Genomic DNA, 13,920 nt, shown 5'->3' on the forward strand with positions numbered 1-13,920 from the left:
AAAACGTGAGGATACCAAATTATCCATTTGTAGAAAATCCAAAGAACGAAAATAAAATAAAATAAAATAAAATAAAATTATTTTATAAAAATTTTTCGTGTTTACTTGTTTCATTATTTAGAGTTATCAGTGCGCTAGGCGCTAGCTGCGATGGAGATGTAAATGAAAATATGAGTACGAGGAGGAAAGAAAAAATGTAAAATAAGTAAAGAATTTAAATTGTTTAATTTTTATTTTATTTATTTTAAAAATGCTACATAATTAATAGATTAGACAATTATACGTAATAACCATACTTAAAAAAAAAAAAATACTAGTCTATTTCGAATTTGTGATAATATACACTAATGTTTTAAAAGGCTGGTCCGACTAAAAATCGATGACATTTTTTATTTGATTTAATAAAAAGTTTGCAAATTATAAAAATCAATAAAAAATAATTAAACTGCTCAAAAACTGAACTGTTAGATCGAATCAAAATTTAACCAATTATTTTAAAACGGTATTGTTTGGACATTTTTAAAAAAATAAAAATTTTAAAAAATTTTTAAAATTTTTTTTTAAATTCTTTCCTCTCGTCAAAAACCAGAACAAGTGCTCTTCCCTCTTGCAAAAAAAGAAAAGAGGTGACAAACTCTAGCTTTTATTATCGCGGTCATTCTTACTACCATCTTCCCGTCGTTCTTCGCGACGCGTTGTCCATCTTTTTCATCTGGTATAGCTTCTTCGTCTCTATACTGCGTTTGTTTCTGAAAATAGGACAAGACAAGATACTAAAAATAAGACATAAAAGAGAGAGATACAGAATTGAGTGTTCTTGTTCTTAACTTCACATAATTAATAAATAATTAGCCAATAAATTAATTGTTAATCCAAAAATTTAGAAAATGGAATTTTATAGTTTAATGTGGTAAAATTAATTGAAACATGAATTTTGACACTAATTTTAAAGAATTTGTCCTAAGATTGGCTCGAACAAGTTGAACTGGGCCATAACCGAGTCCATGACCCAACCTAAGCCTCATTAAACAAAATGAACTCAGCATCCTCTTCTTCCCTCATAAGCTATTCACGCTACACAAAGAAAATGGGAGGAGGAAGGAGATTATCAAAACCTAAGCTTGATTTCAAATCAAGATAACTTTCAATTCGGAGCTCCGATCGCCGCACCATTTACGGCCACTTGACCACCGCGTCGGGTTCTACAAATCCATCGGAACAATTTTATAGATAACCCTCATTTTCACCCCAGCTGCTGTACCCCTTAATTTTCAAAATTATGAGAGTATATGTTGAGATTTTGTTGGTTTGGTGTTTTAGATTCGAATTAACTTGCGAGAATTGTCAGGTCTAGCTCACTTCAACTGTGGGTCAGGTATGAACCCTCAAATCCTTTGTGGAATGTTAAATTAGTGAACTTTATATTGATTGTGGTGATAATTGTGATGTTAGATTGAAAATTTATTGTTGGTTGGAGTCAAGATTGAAAATGTGGAGCTTGGATTGAACTTTGGTGGCTAGAGGGCCGTTTAGTGTGGTTTTGGAGTCTTGAGGCTTGGAAAACGCTGAACTGTTAGGTGTTCTGTGCATTAACGAGGAATCAACCAAGGTATGGCTTCGGTTTCTCATAACTAAAATATAATATGTTGTGAAAATTTAGGTTAGTTATTTGTAGGATAGGTTGAATTATTTATGATGTTGATGATTGAGATTATGAGGGTTAGCAATTTGAGGTTGTGGTATGCTATAATATTTGTGATCTTTATTCTTGTATATGAGATTGATAAATGATGATGATGATGTATATTAGAATGCTATTTTGAACTTGAAATATTGGATTGAAAACTTGATGGAGATGGTGAATTAGTATATTGAGAAGTGTTGTGATATAATTGAGGTTGGTTTGGAGCCATTATGGTAAGATTTGCTAAGTTTTAAAGGGTTTGGGATTTAAATGTTTTGAAAGTTGATATTTGGTATTGTAATGAAATCTTTGATTTTGATGAATTTCGACGAGCCATAATTCAGTATCTGGATCTTCGATTTTTATCAAACTTGTCTAGAATAAAAATTTGGTCGGAGAGGTTTACACTGTTTTAAGAATGAATGAAAAATGATTTAAAATGAAAAAGTTATGCGCGTCCGAAGTTTGGTGTGCAAAATAGGAATTCTGGACATAGCAGCTTTTTGCAACTTCTGCTATGCACGCGTACGCGAGGGGCACACGTCAGATGAGACTCATCAGCCATAGGGCAGGCATACATCATATACATTTGTCTGTTTGCTTTGGTTTGCATTCTTGGGTTTGCCTATTTGATATTCATGCTTAACTACTATATGTTCTGTTTGCTGTATCTATAAACTACCCGTGTTTTTCTTGTATGCATTGTTTGTCTGTGTAACTGAGATGTCCCTTGTTTGGAGGAGGAGTGACGAGGACAGTTCCACTGGTATTTCAGAGGATTGGAGGAAAGGTTATGAATTTAGGGACTAAGTTAGACTTGAGATAGAATTAATAATCCTTAGATACTTCACCTTAATTATGGTTTTCAATTTTAGTTTTAAATTTGAATCTGTTGTCAAAAGTTCTAGGATCACCTCTGCCTTTTCTGGGACCTTATATGTTAGTTATGTGGGCACCATTACCATACTGAGAACCTCTAGTTCTCACCCCATACATATTTTGTGGTTTTCAAATACAGGACGTGAGGCACCTCGCTGAGGCATATTGATGCGTCCGCATCTTATACCCTTTTTCCTAGCATTTTCAAGTTGTTTTTAGTTAGATTTTATTAAGTTTTATTATATTTTAGTGCAAAAATTCTCTTTGGATGACTTTCAGTTTTTGTGGTGTTTTTATGATTTCAGGTGAATTTTGGGCGAATTTGGAAGAGTCTTGTGCAAAGACGAAGAAAGGATAGTAGATGCTGTCAACACTGACCTCCTTGCATTCCAACGAGCATAACTTGAGCTACAGAGGTCCAATTGATGTGGTCTCAACGGCTTTAGAAATCTAACTTCTAGATCTTTCCAACGATGTATAATAGTCTATACTTTCTTCCATAATCACTACCAAAACTGGCGCTAAACGCCGAGCTTGGCGTTTAGCGCCCAAGAGGGACATAACCAGCACTCCCTCCCGATGCTGAATGCCCACCAGAATGCTAGAACTACCCCTTTTTGGCGCTGAATGCTAGTAGCATAAGTCCCACTTCACTCATGGAGCATCTTTAGTTGGGTTTAGCTCTTAATTGTTATCTTATCTTTTCTTTTTATAATTTTTAATTACAAACAATATCTTTTAGGTTTAGAATTCAAGTTTCAAATCAAAAGATTTGATTTGATCTAGATTTGATTTTGTTTTGATTTAGTTTGAATTTGAATTCTAGGATTAGTCTTAGAGGTTTTTACTATAAATAAGGGGCCTCCTTCCTCCCCAATGACATATTCGATCTCTCCTCTGGGAAGGGGACTCCTCACTTCTGCATTTTCTCTGTAAGTCATGAGCAACCAAACCTCCTGGTTAAGGTTAGGAAGTCTGTTTATTTCTATGGATTAATATTATTATTCTTCTATTACATTTAATATTTGATTCAATTCTATGGGGTTGTTTTCGTTCTTAATATTATGAATCTGGGTGGAACGAAAATATTCATACCCTAACCCGAGCTTTAGGGTCGGGTCGGCAAAAGGGAAAGGGGCCGATCTCAAGGCGGTCCCTCTCACTTTAGAAGAGATTGGAAGACTATCAGAAGGCCCAAAGAGACCAAATACAGCAAGGTCACCGTCTACTAGAAGGCGGTTACCGAAAGATATGATCTTACCAACAAGATATAAGATAAGATAAAGATCTTCCCCCCAAAGAAGATCACCAAACACCACTATAAATACACTGGAGCCCCAGGTATGACTCATACTCCAATTCTACTAAAAAACATGCCTAAAGCCCTTGCTAACTGATGAGCGGATATCTTATACACTTTTTAACAACACTTTCATATAGTTTTTAGTAGTTTTTATTTATTTTTTATTGAGTTTTTATAGGTTTTATTTTAAATTGAAATTTTTGGATTCTACTATGAGTTTTTGTATTTTTGTACAATTTCAGGTATTTTTTGGCTAAAATTGAGGAGCTGGAGCAGAAGTCTAATTCAGAGACAGAGAAAGCACTGTAGATGCTGTCCAAATCTAACCTGCCTGCATTTGAAAGAGCTTTTCTGGAGCTACAAAGGTCCAACTGGAGCACTCTCAACGGCTATGGAAAGCTGACTTCTGGAGCGTTTTAGAAAAATATAATAGTCTATATTTTGCTTCAGATTAGAAGGCCTAAAACTAGCGTCCAATGCCAGCTTCCTGCCCCTTCCAGGCATCCAGCGCCCAAAGAGCAGAGCCTAGCATCCCAAGCCCCAGAGAGGACCCCTAGTTGGCATTCCACGCCCCAGAGACCTCATGGCACGTGGATCTCATTAAAGCTCAGCCCAAACACTCACCAAGTGGGCATCAGAAGGGGATTTTAGCACTAAATAAATTGTTTTATCCTTACTAGTCATCTGTTTAGTATTTAAGGGATCTTATTCATGTAATTCACAGAATTTTACAGACTCTCCGATTCAGGAGAGCATCATTCAAGGTTTTATCTTTGTTTTTATTTTTAGTATGAGTTTCTAAACCTCCTAGGTTGAGGGGAGGAGCCCTGTTGAGTCCTATGAATTAATAAAAGTACTATTTCTTCTTCTTCGATCCGTGTCTGATCTATCTCTAAGATGTATATTTCGATCTTCATCGTGGTGAACAGGACAATCTGACAAATTGGCTCTGTTTATCACATTAAGATGAACGAGTCTGAGAAACACCCACGTCTACTTGGGTTCGCGTGAGTACCTGGAAGAAAAGCACGAGCCAAAAGCTATGGATTTACATCTCTCAGATGGTTAATCCACGTATTCATTGAGGACTTCTTGAGACACCAGTTTAGCCGATCTCCATGGAGATTAAGGTCTCCGTGGTATAGGCTAGATCCAAGAAGCAGCGTTCTCTGATCCAAAAGATTCTACCTTGTCTGTGGAGTTTTGAGTAGGATTGCCAAGAGAATGGATTGCTATGCGCTTTACCCTTCGTCAGATTGAATATCACAACCACTGGCCATGGCCGTGTTCAACTTGTAGCAGAGGGGATTGATGAGTCCAATTCACACCCCATTCAAAAATTGGTGAATTAGTTCTTTTAGCAAGCGCACCAAAGTTATCGTCAAGTAATTACCCACAGTAGAGTGGGATCATATCCATAGAGATTGGCAAATTCGCGCAGTTTTAATTAATTGATGAATTAGTCAAGCGGATCAATAGGATTCTGAAGTGTAGAATTGTAAATGACATAAATGTAACTGACTAGAATATAAAGAAAAGCAATAAAGTGCAGAAATATAAATGGCAGAATGTAAAGTACAGAATCATAAATGACTTAAATGTAAATGGGAATGGGGAATTGCTGAATGTAAAATTAAGCTATAGAGAAATGGAGAGATAAGAATGGGGAAATTCATTGAGATTGGGAGATGTTGTCTCTTTGGATCAAATCTAGCTTATATCCTCTTCAATCATGCAACTCATTGACCTCTTGGCAATCATGATTGATTGAGCCCCAATCCCTTGGTGACTCAATCTCTCAGATCTTGATCAATAGCCAATTCCTTGGTCTAATTGCTCATGAAGAGAGATATGCTTGGTCCCTGATTATACCACACACTATTATAGGTCCAAGTAGAGGGAGGATTATATGTCACATATCCAAACACCAAAACACAGATTTTACTCAAGTGTGAGAAGGGATTTCAAGAATGGTTTCATGTTTCCTTTCCCAAGGTTCCCATGAAACCCAATTGCATTCAATCTCTTTTTCAAGATAATTGAACACTAAGCATTAAGAACAAAATTCCTTCTAGTAAATCAAAGAGAAGATGAAGAGAAGAAGAATTTTACTATTATCAATCCATCAAGTACAATAGAGCTCCCTCTCTCAATGAGAGGGAAGTTAGCTACTCATAGCTCAAAAAGTACTCAAAAGTGAAGTGTAAAAAGTGGATCCAAAACTAACTGCTTAACCCCCTCTTCAGTACTCCTTGGGGGTATTTATACTACTCCTAGTAAAATAAAAGAATCACAAAAGTGAAAAAAGAAAATTACATTTTGTAGGGAAAAGAAAACACTCAATAAGCGTGACTTCTCAGCTGGCGTGTGCTGGCGCTTTACTGGTGTGTCACGTGCCCTTCATTTCTAGCTTGGCGTGCCATGCCCAATCCTTCAAGTGGCACGCTCATCTCTCCATCAACCTTGACGTGCCACGCCTTTGAACTCAAGTGGCACGCCATAGTGGAATTCTTGTGTTGGCGTGCCACGCCTTCGAACTCAAGTGGCACGCCTTTTGCCTTTTTCCACTTTTTTTTGCCTTTGGAAACTTGAACTGGTGTGCCACACCCAGGGTCTGGCATGCCACGCCCTTGATCTATGCTTGGCTAAGCTTCTCTGGAAAGTTGCACTAGCGTGGCATGCCCAGGGTCTGGCGTGCCACGCCCCTTTTGTGAGTGAGTGGTTCCTCTGTTTGGCGTGCCACGCCACGAACTCAAGTGGCACGCCCCAATGCTTCTTTGCTCTCTGAATGACACTGGCGTGCCACGCCTGGTTGCTGAAGTGGCACGCCTAAGTGATGAATGGTGAGTGGCGTGCCACGCCTTCGATACCAAGTGGCACGCCCCATGTAATTGGCCTCCTTCATCCTCTCTGGAAACTTATACCAGCGTGCCACGCCCATGATCTTGTCTTGGTTCCAGTAGTTGGCGTGCCACGCCTCAGCCGTACGCCATAGTGACATGCTTGGGTTGGCATGCTACGCCTTCGATACCAAGTGGCACGCCTAGTCCTTACTTTTGTTCTCTCTATGCATTGGCGTGCCACGCCTGGTTGCTCAAGTGGCACGCCTGAGTGAGGTTGAGAGGTTGGCGTGCCATGCCTTCGACTTCAAGTGGCACGCCCAGTCTTCAATTGCCTTCAGCACATTCTCTGGATTATTGTACCAGCGTGCCACGCCATGCTGTCCAAGTGGCACGCCCATGGATTTGTGAACTCTTCAAGCTTGGCGTGCCACGCCTGGGTTCTCAAGTGGCACGCCTAAGTGACTTCTTGGAGCTGGAGTGCCACGCCTTCGATACCAAGTGGCACGCCATAGTGGGGGTTCTTCTTGGAATGGTGAGTTGGCATGCCACGCCCCTTTGCTGAAGTGGCACGCCCATAGTAGTTGATGGGTCAGGCGTGCCACGCCCAACCTGGCGTGCCACGCCCCTTTTGTGTCATCCATTGTAGTTCTCTGGAATTTTGTATTAGCGTGCCACACCCACATGCATTCTTGGATTTCTTCTCTGGAATTTAGTACTGGCGTGCCACGCCAGTGCATTTTTGTGGCGTTTGCTCCAAGTGGCACGCCAGTTTCACACGCCCAACTTCTTGTTTGTCTTCTACCCATTTTTGATGCCCTTTTTCACCTGAAATTCAGCACAATTCATCTCAAAGTAGTGTACCATAATATTCATCAATTAATGCATGAATTGTACTGATCAAATAAGATTTATGCTCTTTTATAGTCTTCTTTATGGAAGAAAGTAGGGTAGATGATGCAAGTCATAACAACACCAAACTTAAGCTTTGCTTGTCCCAAGCAAATAAATGTGAGTAAACCTTTATAACTTGAGGCCTTGGTTTGAATGATTGCAATACAACTAAGAGTAAAACTAAGTGTTCAACACATGTATGAATATTTTAATGCCATAAAAAGCTCTTGGATCCTTGAGGGTTCTTTTAGGTATAAGCTTTAGGGGTCCTTTCTATTGATTGTCACCTTGAAGTAGTAAGGGTTGTTTTGCTTTCTTGACCACGACTCTAAGTGTTTTGTCTCAAGACAACCCTTTAATTAAGCTTTCAATTAACACTCCCAAACCAGTTGGTTTTAGGGTACTAGGTGTTGAGACACCCCTAAGAATTTACTTGCCCAGGTCTCTTCTTGACACATCTTCACCACAAGTATCTACTAAGATCTTTAATTCTTTTTGAGCTTTTTGATGTTTCTTTTTCTATCCCAGTAGTTGATGCTCAAAGCCTTGGGCCTTTATTGCTTACTACCTCTTGGTTCTATGGATATTCAAGGAACACCCCTTAGCCTTCCCTTGTTATACCTTCTAGGACTAGTTGCTCTCCATGACTCATTTTTTTTTAGTTCATCCAAGGTTCTACACTTAGTTTCTTATTTCTTAGTTTGTTTGATAATCTCTCTTGGCCTTGGTCTCTCTTATTGTTTTTACACAACTCACAGAAACTCTTATGGAGACAAGCTCTACTTTTATTTATGTTGAAATGAAGACTTGAAATACATGGCATTTTCTTTCTTGTAAAAAAAAAAACTCATAAAGACTTCAAACCGGAATTAAACTAAGCATAAAACATAAACTATCCTAGCATGATTATTTATTCAAAGAGTAAAAAATGAAAAACTTAAACAAGATTTCAAAAATTAGAAAGTGTCAACCATGGGACTCAACAACCTTGAGCAGCTTCATCTTTAGTTCATTGGCCCCTTCCCTTTGTCCTTCTTTTTGGAAGGGGAGGAGCCACCTTCATCTAGCTTGGAGGAACCTTCTTGTGCTTTGGCATCCTTGGGCTTCCAAAATCCTGCCCTCCTCATATAATTCCTTTCATCTTCTTTATGTTTGGCTAGAATTTCCTCTTGTCTTGCACTTAGCTCTTCCATTCCTTGCATGAAGGTTGGGTATCCTGGGTTTAAAGCGGCCACGACGTTACACAAGTGATTCAGCTTCGCTTGTGTATTGATGTCATACTGCCTTTCGGATATGGTTCTGGCATCATAGAGATGTCTGAATTTGGCCAAGTTCCTCTGTTGCCATTTGCCTTGCTCTACTATTTTGTCCAGTGCACTTCGCACCTCTCCCCAGTTAAATTATTCTTGCTGCTCCTTCCTCATATGCTCCCAATTCCCTTGGAGTTGTTGAATGTTTTGGTTGACTTGGCTCCATTGTTGTTGTTGAGTTTCTTTGAGTTGATTGACATCTTCCCTCAAGTGGTCTAGATCTCCCTTCATTTGGTGTACATCTCCTTGCAATTGTTCCCAGTTGAATCCCTCTGGAAATTGCTGATATTGGTAGTGTGGTGGTGGTGGTTGAAGTGCCAGGAAGTGAGGTTGTTCTTCTGCCTCTTCATCTTCTTGTTGTTTTTGTGGTCCATGAGCCTGAGCTCTTCGTTCTCTGGCCCTGTTGAGTGGGTAAACAGCCACCACCTTGGCCATCTTTTTGGCATTTATAAATTTGTCTTGCTTCACAAGCACCTCATCAATGATCTTTTCAACTCCAGCCTCATCACATAGCCTCTGTATAATGCTACAAAATGCCAACCTTGTGTTGTCACTGGTGCTTTTCAGCACTTTGTTGATGTTGTTGGCGATCATCTCCCCCACGTTGATGTTTTCTCCTTTCATGATGCTGTAGATGAGCACAGCTCTCTCCTTGGTCACCTCTGAAGTGTTGAATGTGGGGATTAGGGACCTCCTCACAAATTCTAGCCACCCTCTAGCTTGGGGCTCAAATCTCTTCTCCTCAATTGGTTGGGTATCCCATCTTTGTCATTTATCCATCGCACATTCATCACACAAATTTCATTCAGGATCTCCTCAAACCCAGTGTCTTGCTGCTTCATTCTTTCTTCATAGCTCCGAGTGAAGCTTGTCCTCTTCACCATTAGCATTCTTTCTATGCTAGAGGGGCTGTAGTCAATGGATTTCTCCCTTACATAGCTAATGTAGCCATAGTGTTGTCCTGGTTGAGGTACTGCATTATCATAGAATTCCCTCACCAAGCTTTCTACCACTTTCCTTGGTGGGTTGCATAGAAGTGACCAACCCCTATTGTTGATCTCAATGTTGATTTCAAGATGCTCATTCCTCCCTAGTTGAAACCCAACTTCTGGAATGATCTCCCTCTCACTCACCCAACCATAGAATTGATTTTGGTTGAATGCGGAGAGGAACTTGTAGTCATTGAAAGAGCTTGAGGATCCAGAGGTGAGGATCCAGAGGTTAGTTCCTTGGTTTTTCTTTTCTTTGAGGCTGAGCTTTTTGGTGGTGCCATTGATGCCAAGGCATTTTGGCCAGTTTTACTGACCTTTTCTTTACTGTTTTAGGGTAGTTTCATGCATTTTCTTAGTTAATAAGAAAGTTTTGGGTATATAATCACTTACATCTTGATTCAAGCAAACATTCTGAATTTTATATGAATTTATGAGAATTATGCATGAATTGAATGATAAAGTGGATGATGCATGATCTCATGAGTTAGAACATAGCTTTGATGCACTTTACTTGCTTGATTTCAGGATAAAGAAAGCAAGGAAGATGCCACGTTAACAGCCACGTTAGTCTAACTAACGTGACCATTAATGTGGAATGGGAGCTAGCTTACAACGTTAATGAGAAAAGTGATCGCCAATAACGCCTTCGTGAGCCATCATAGCCCACGTTAATTGCCACGTTAACTACATTAACGTGGAAGCTAACGTGGAAGAGAAATAAAGCTCCAACGTTAGTAGTAAAAGTGAATACCACTAACGTTGGAAAAAGGGGCACACTTAGCCACGTTAAGAGTCACGTTAATTACATTAACGTGAACTCTAATGTGGAAGGAACAAAGAAGTGCCAACGTTAGTGACACTCACCTTTGTCACTAACGTTGGACCAAGCCACTATTAGCCACATTAGTTGCCATGTTAACTACATTAACGTGGAAGCTAACGTGGAGGAAAGAAATAATGAGCCAACGTTAGTGACACTCACCTTTGTCACTAACGTTGGAGATGGCAATCACCACCACGTTAGTGGCCACGTTAATACAATTAACGTGAGGCACTAACGTGAGAAGGGGCGTTTGGAGCATTAGTGACAAAGGTAAGTGTCACTAACGTTCTCGAGGCTGAGGCATGCCCACGTTAGGAGTCACGTTAGCTACACTAACGTGGACTCTAACGTAGGGAGGAAGGGCAACAAGCAAACGTTATTGGAAAAAGGTGAATGCCAATAACATTTGTGAAGGACCAAGAGGCAACGTTAGTGGTCACGTTAGTGCCACTAACATTGAAGTTATCGTGGACCATCTTGGGTTAGGAACGTTAGTGAAAAAGGTGATCGTCACTAACGTTCTCGAACCCACATTTTCACTTAACGTTAACAACACTAACGTCCTAACTAACGTCCATGCCTAACTCACATTTTCTCTGCAAGCAAAGCTGAGCCCACTGAAGACTGCAACTGCTTCAACTTAAGATCCAAAGGCCCATATCCAAGACTTGAAGAGCCAACTAGAAGATCAGAAGAGTAGTATATATAGGAGTAGTTTTGAACTAGTAAGGGAGCTTTTTTGGCATTGGGAGAACTACTCTATGTATAATTTTACTTTTTTTGCAAATTCTAGTTTTACTTTCAGAATGTATTTTCCATCTTTGCTTTCCATTCCCAGAGCTATGAACAACTAAACCCCTTTCATTGGGTTATGGAGCTCTGTTGTAATTTGATGGATCAATAATAGCTTTCATTATTCTTCTTCTTTCTTTTCTCTTGATTTTACTAGAAAGCTTTCAATCTTCATCTAATTGGGTAGTTGTCTTGGAAAAGAAGCTATTCATACTTTAATTTCTTCGGAACCTTGGAAGAGGAATGAAGAGATCATGCTAGAAATGCTTTCTCATGTTGGACCAAATTGGGGTTTGGACGGATATAGTGACATATAATTCTCCCAATACTTTGATTTGGAAATACATGTGGTATAATTAGTGACCATACTTCATCTCTTCTCATGAGCAATTAGACCAAGGAATTGGCTATTGATCAAGATTTGAGGGATTGAATTACCAAGAAATTGGAATTCAATCACTTAAGATTGCCAAGAAGATCAATGAATGCATTGATTGAGGAAGAGATGAAAATGAACTTGATCCAAAGAATACAACATCTCCTGAGCCCAATGAACTCCCCATTTCTGATCTTACCCATTCTCTTTACTTTCTGCCATTTACTTTTATGTTCATCTTCCCCATTCCCCATTTAAGATTCTGCAATTTACTTTCCGTCATTTAATTTCAGTTCTTTATTTCCAGCAATTATATTTTCTGCCATTTACTTTCTCAACATTTAATTTCCTGCAATTCTCAAATCAAATTTTGCTTAGCTCAACTAGAACATTCCTTCAATTAAAGTTGCTTGACCAATCAATCCCTGTGGGATTCGACCTCACTCTATTGTGAGTTTTCACTTGACAACAATTCGGTATACTTGCTGAGGGAAAATTGTTGAGAGACAAGTTTCCGTGCATCAAGTTTATGGCGCCGTTGCGGGGATTGATTTTGTATCAACAATGATTAAATTGGTGGATAATTAGATTGAGCATTTTTCTTTTGTTTGATTTAATTTCTGTTTAATTGATTCACTTTCAGTTTCAGTTATTTTCTTCCCGTTTGTGGTGTTCTCTTATTTGTTACAATTTAGTTCACTAACCCACTAACTGTTTGATATATTGCATCACTCACACTAATAGCATTTTTAACAAGAATACTCTCCATCTCCCTTTTGCTTTGGCCTTGTTGGTTGTATGACAGGTAGAAGAAGTAGGGCTTCAACTTCTTTTGATTCTGAACCTGAGAGGACCTTCCTTAGATTAAGGAGGGAAGCAAGAGGAAAGAGAGTTGTTGGTGCTGAAGAAGAGGAAGAGTACTTTGAACCAGACATGGATGAGAATATGGAGAACCATCATGAAGAAGAGGCTCACAATAATGGAAGAGAAGGTCTAGCGCATCATGCTGGGCAAGAGAGAAGAGTTCTGGGATCCTACATAAATCCAAACCCAGGAAACTGTGGAAGTAGCATCCAAAAGCCAACCATACATGCCAATAATTTTGAACTAATGCCACAACTTATCACCCTTGTTCAGAATAACTGTTCATTCAGAGGAAGTGTCCAAGAAGATCCCAATCAACATCTCACTACATTCCTGAGGATATGCGATACTGTAAAGTCTAATGGTGTTTATCCTGATACCTATAGACTACTTCTGTTTCCCTTCTCACTCAAGGACAAAGCATTTAAATGGCTGGAATCATTCCCGAAGGAGAGTATAACAACCTGGGAAGATATGGTGAACAAATTCTTGGCGAGATTCTATCCTCCTCAAAGAAACAACAGGTTGAGAGCTGAGGTACAAACCTTCAGGCAACAAGATGGTGAAACTCTCTATGAAGCATGGGAGAGGTTTAAGGACTTGACAAGAAGGTGCCCGCCAGATATGTTCACTGAATGGGTGCAGTTACACATTTTTTATGAAGGTCTTTCTTATGAATCAAAGAAGGCAATAGACCACTCATTTGGTGGATCTCTGAACAAGAAGAAGACCATTGAAGAAGCCATATATGTCATTGAGACTGTAGCTGAGAATGACTACTTCTATGCTTCTGAAAGAGGCAACACTAGAGGAGTGATAGAGCTAAACAACGTGGATGCACTGCTGGCCCAAAACAAGATGATCACCAAGCAGCTGGCTGATCTTACCAAGAAGATGGAGAGGAACCAAGTAGCAGCAGTCACCACCTCATTAGCAACCTAAGAAGGAGTTAATGTAGAAGCAGAGGGTGATCAGGAACAAGCCAACTACATTGGAAACTCACCTAGGCAGACCCATGACCCATACTCCAAAACTTATAATCCTGGTTGGAGAAACCACCTAAACTTTGGGTGGGGAAATCAACAAGATCAAGGCCAAGATCAGAGACGTCACAACCCCAACAACAATGTGGCTCACCAACATTCCACACAGAGACCATATCA

The 13,920-nt window shown here is 39.5% G+C and overlaps 1 non-coding gene across 1 annotated transcript; it reads right to left on the reverse strand.

Annotated features, from left to right (window-relative positions):
* Positions 1 to 13,279: 13,279 nt before the first annotated feature.
* Positions 13,280 to 13,386, reverse strand: LOC148577566 (small nucleolar RNA R71). Its single transcript, XR_015903494.1, has one exon. It is a non-coding gene; the product is annotated as a small nucleolar RNA R71 (small nucleolar RNA).
* Between the last annotated feature and the right edge of the window lie 534 nt (positions 13,387 to 13,920).

This window comes from Arachis ipaensis, chromosome B1, assembly GCF_059453495.1.
Source record: "Arachis ipaensis isolate K30076 ecotype BB chromosome B1, ASM5945349v1, whole genome shotgun sequence".
NCBI lineage: Eukaryota > Viridiplantae > Streptophyta > Magnoliopsida > Fabales > Fabaceae > Arachis > Arachis ipaensis.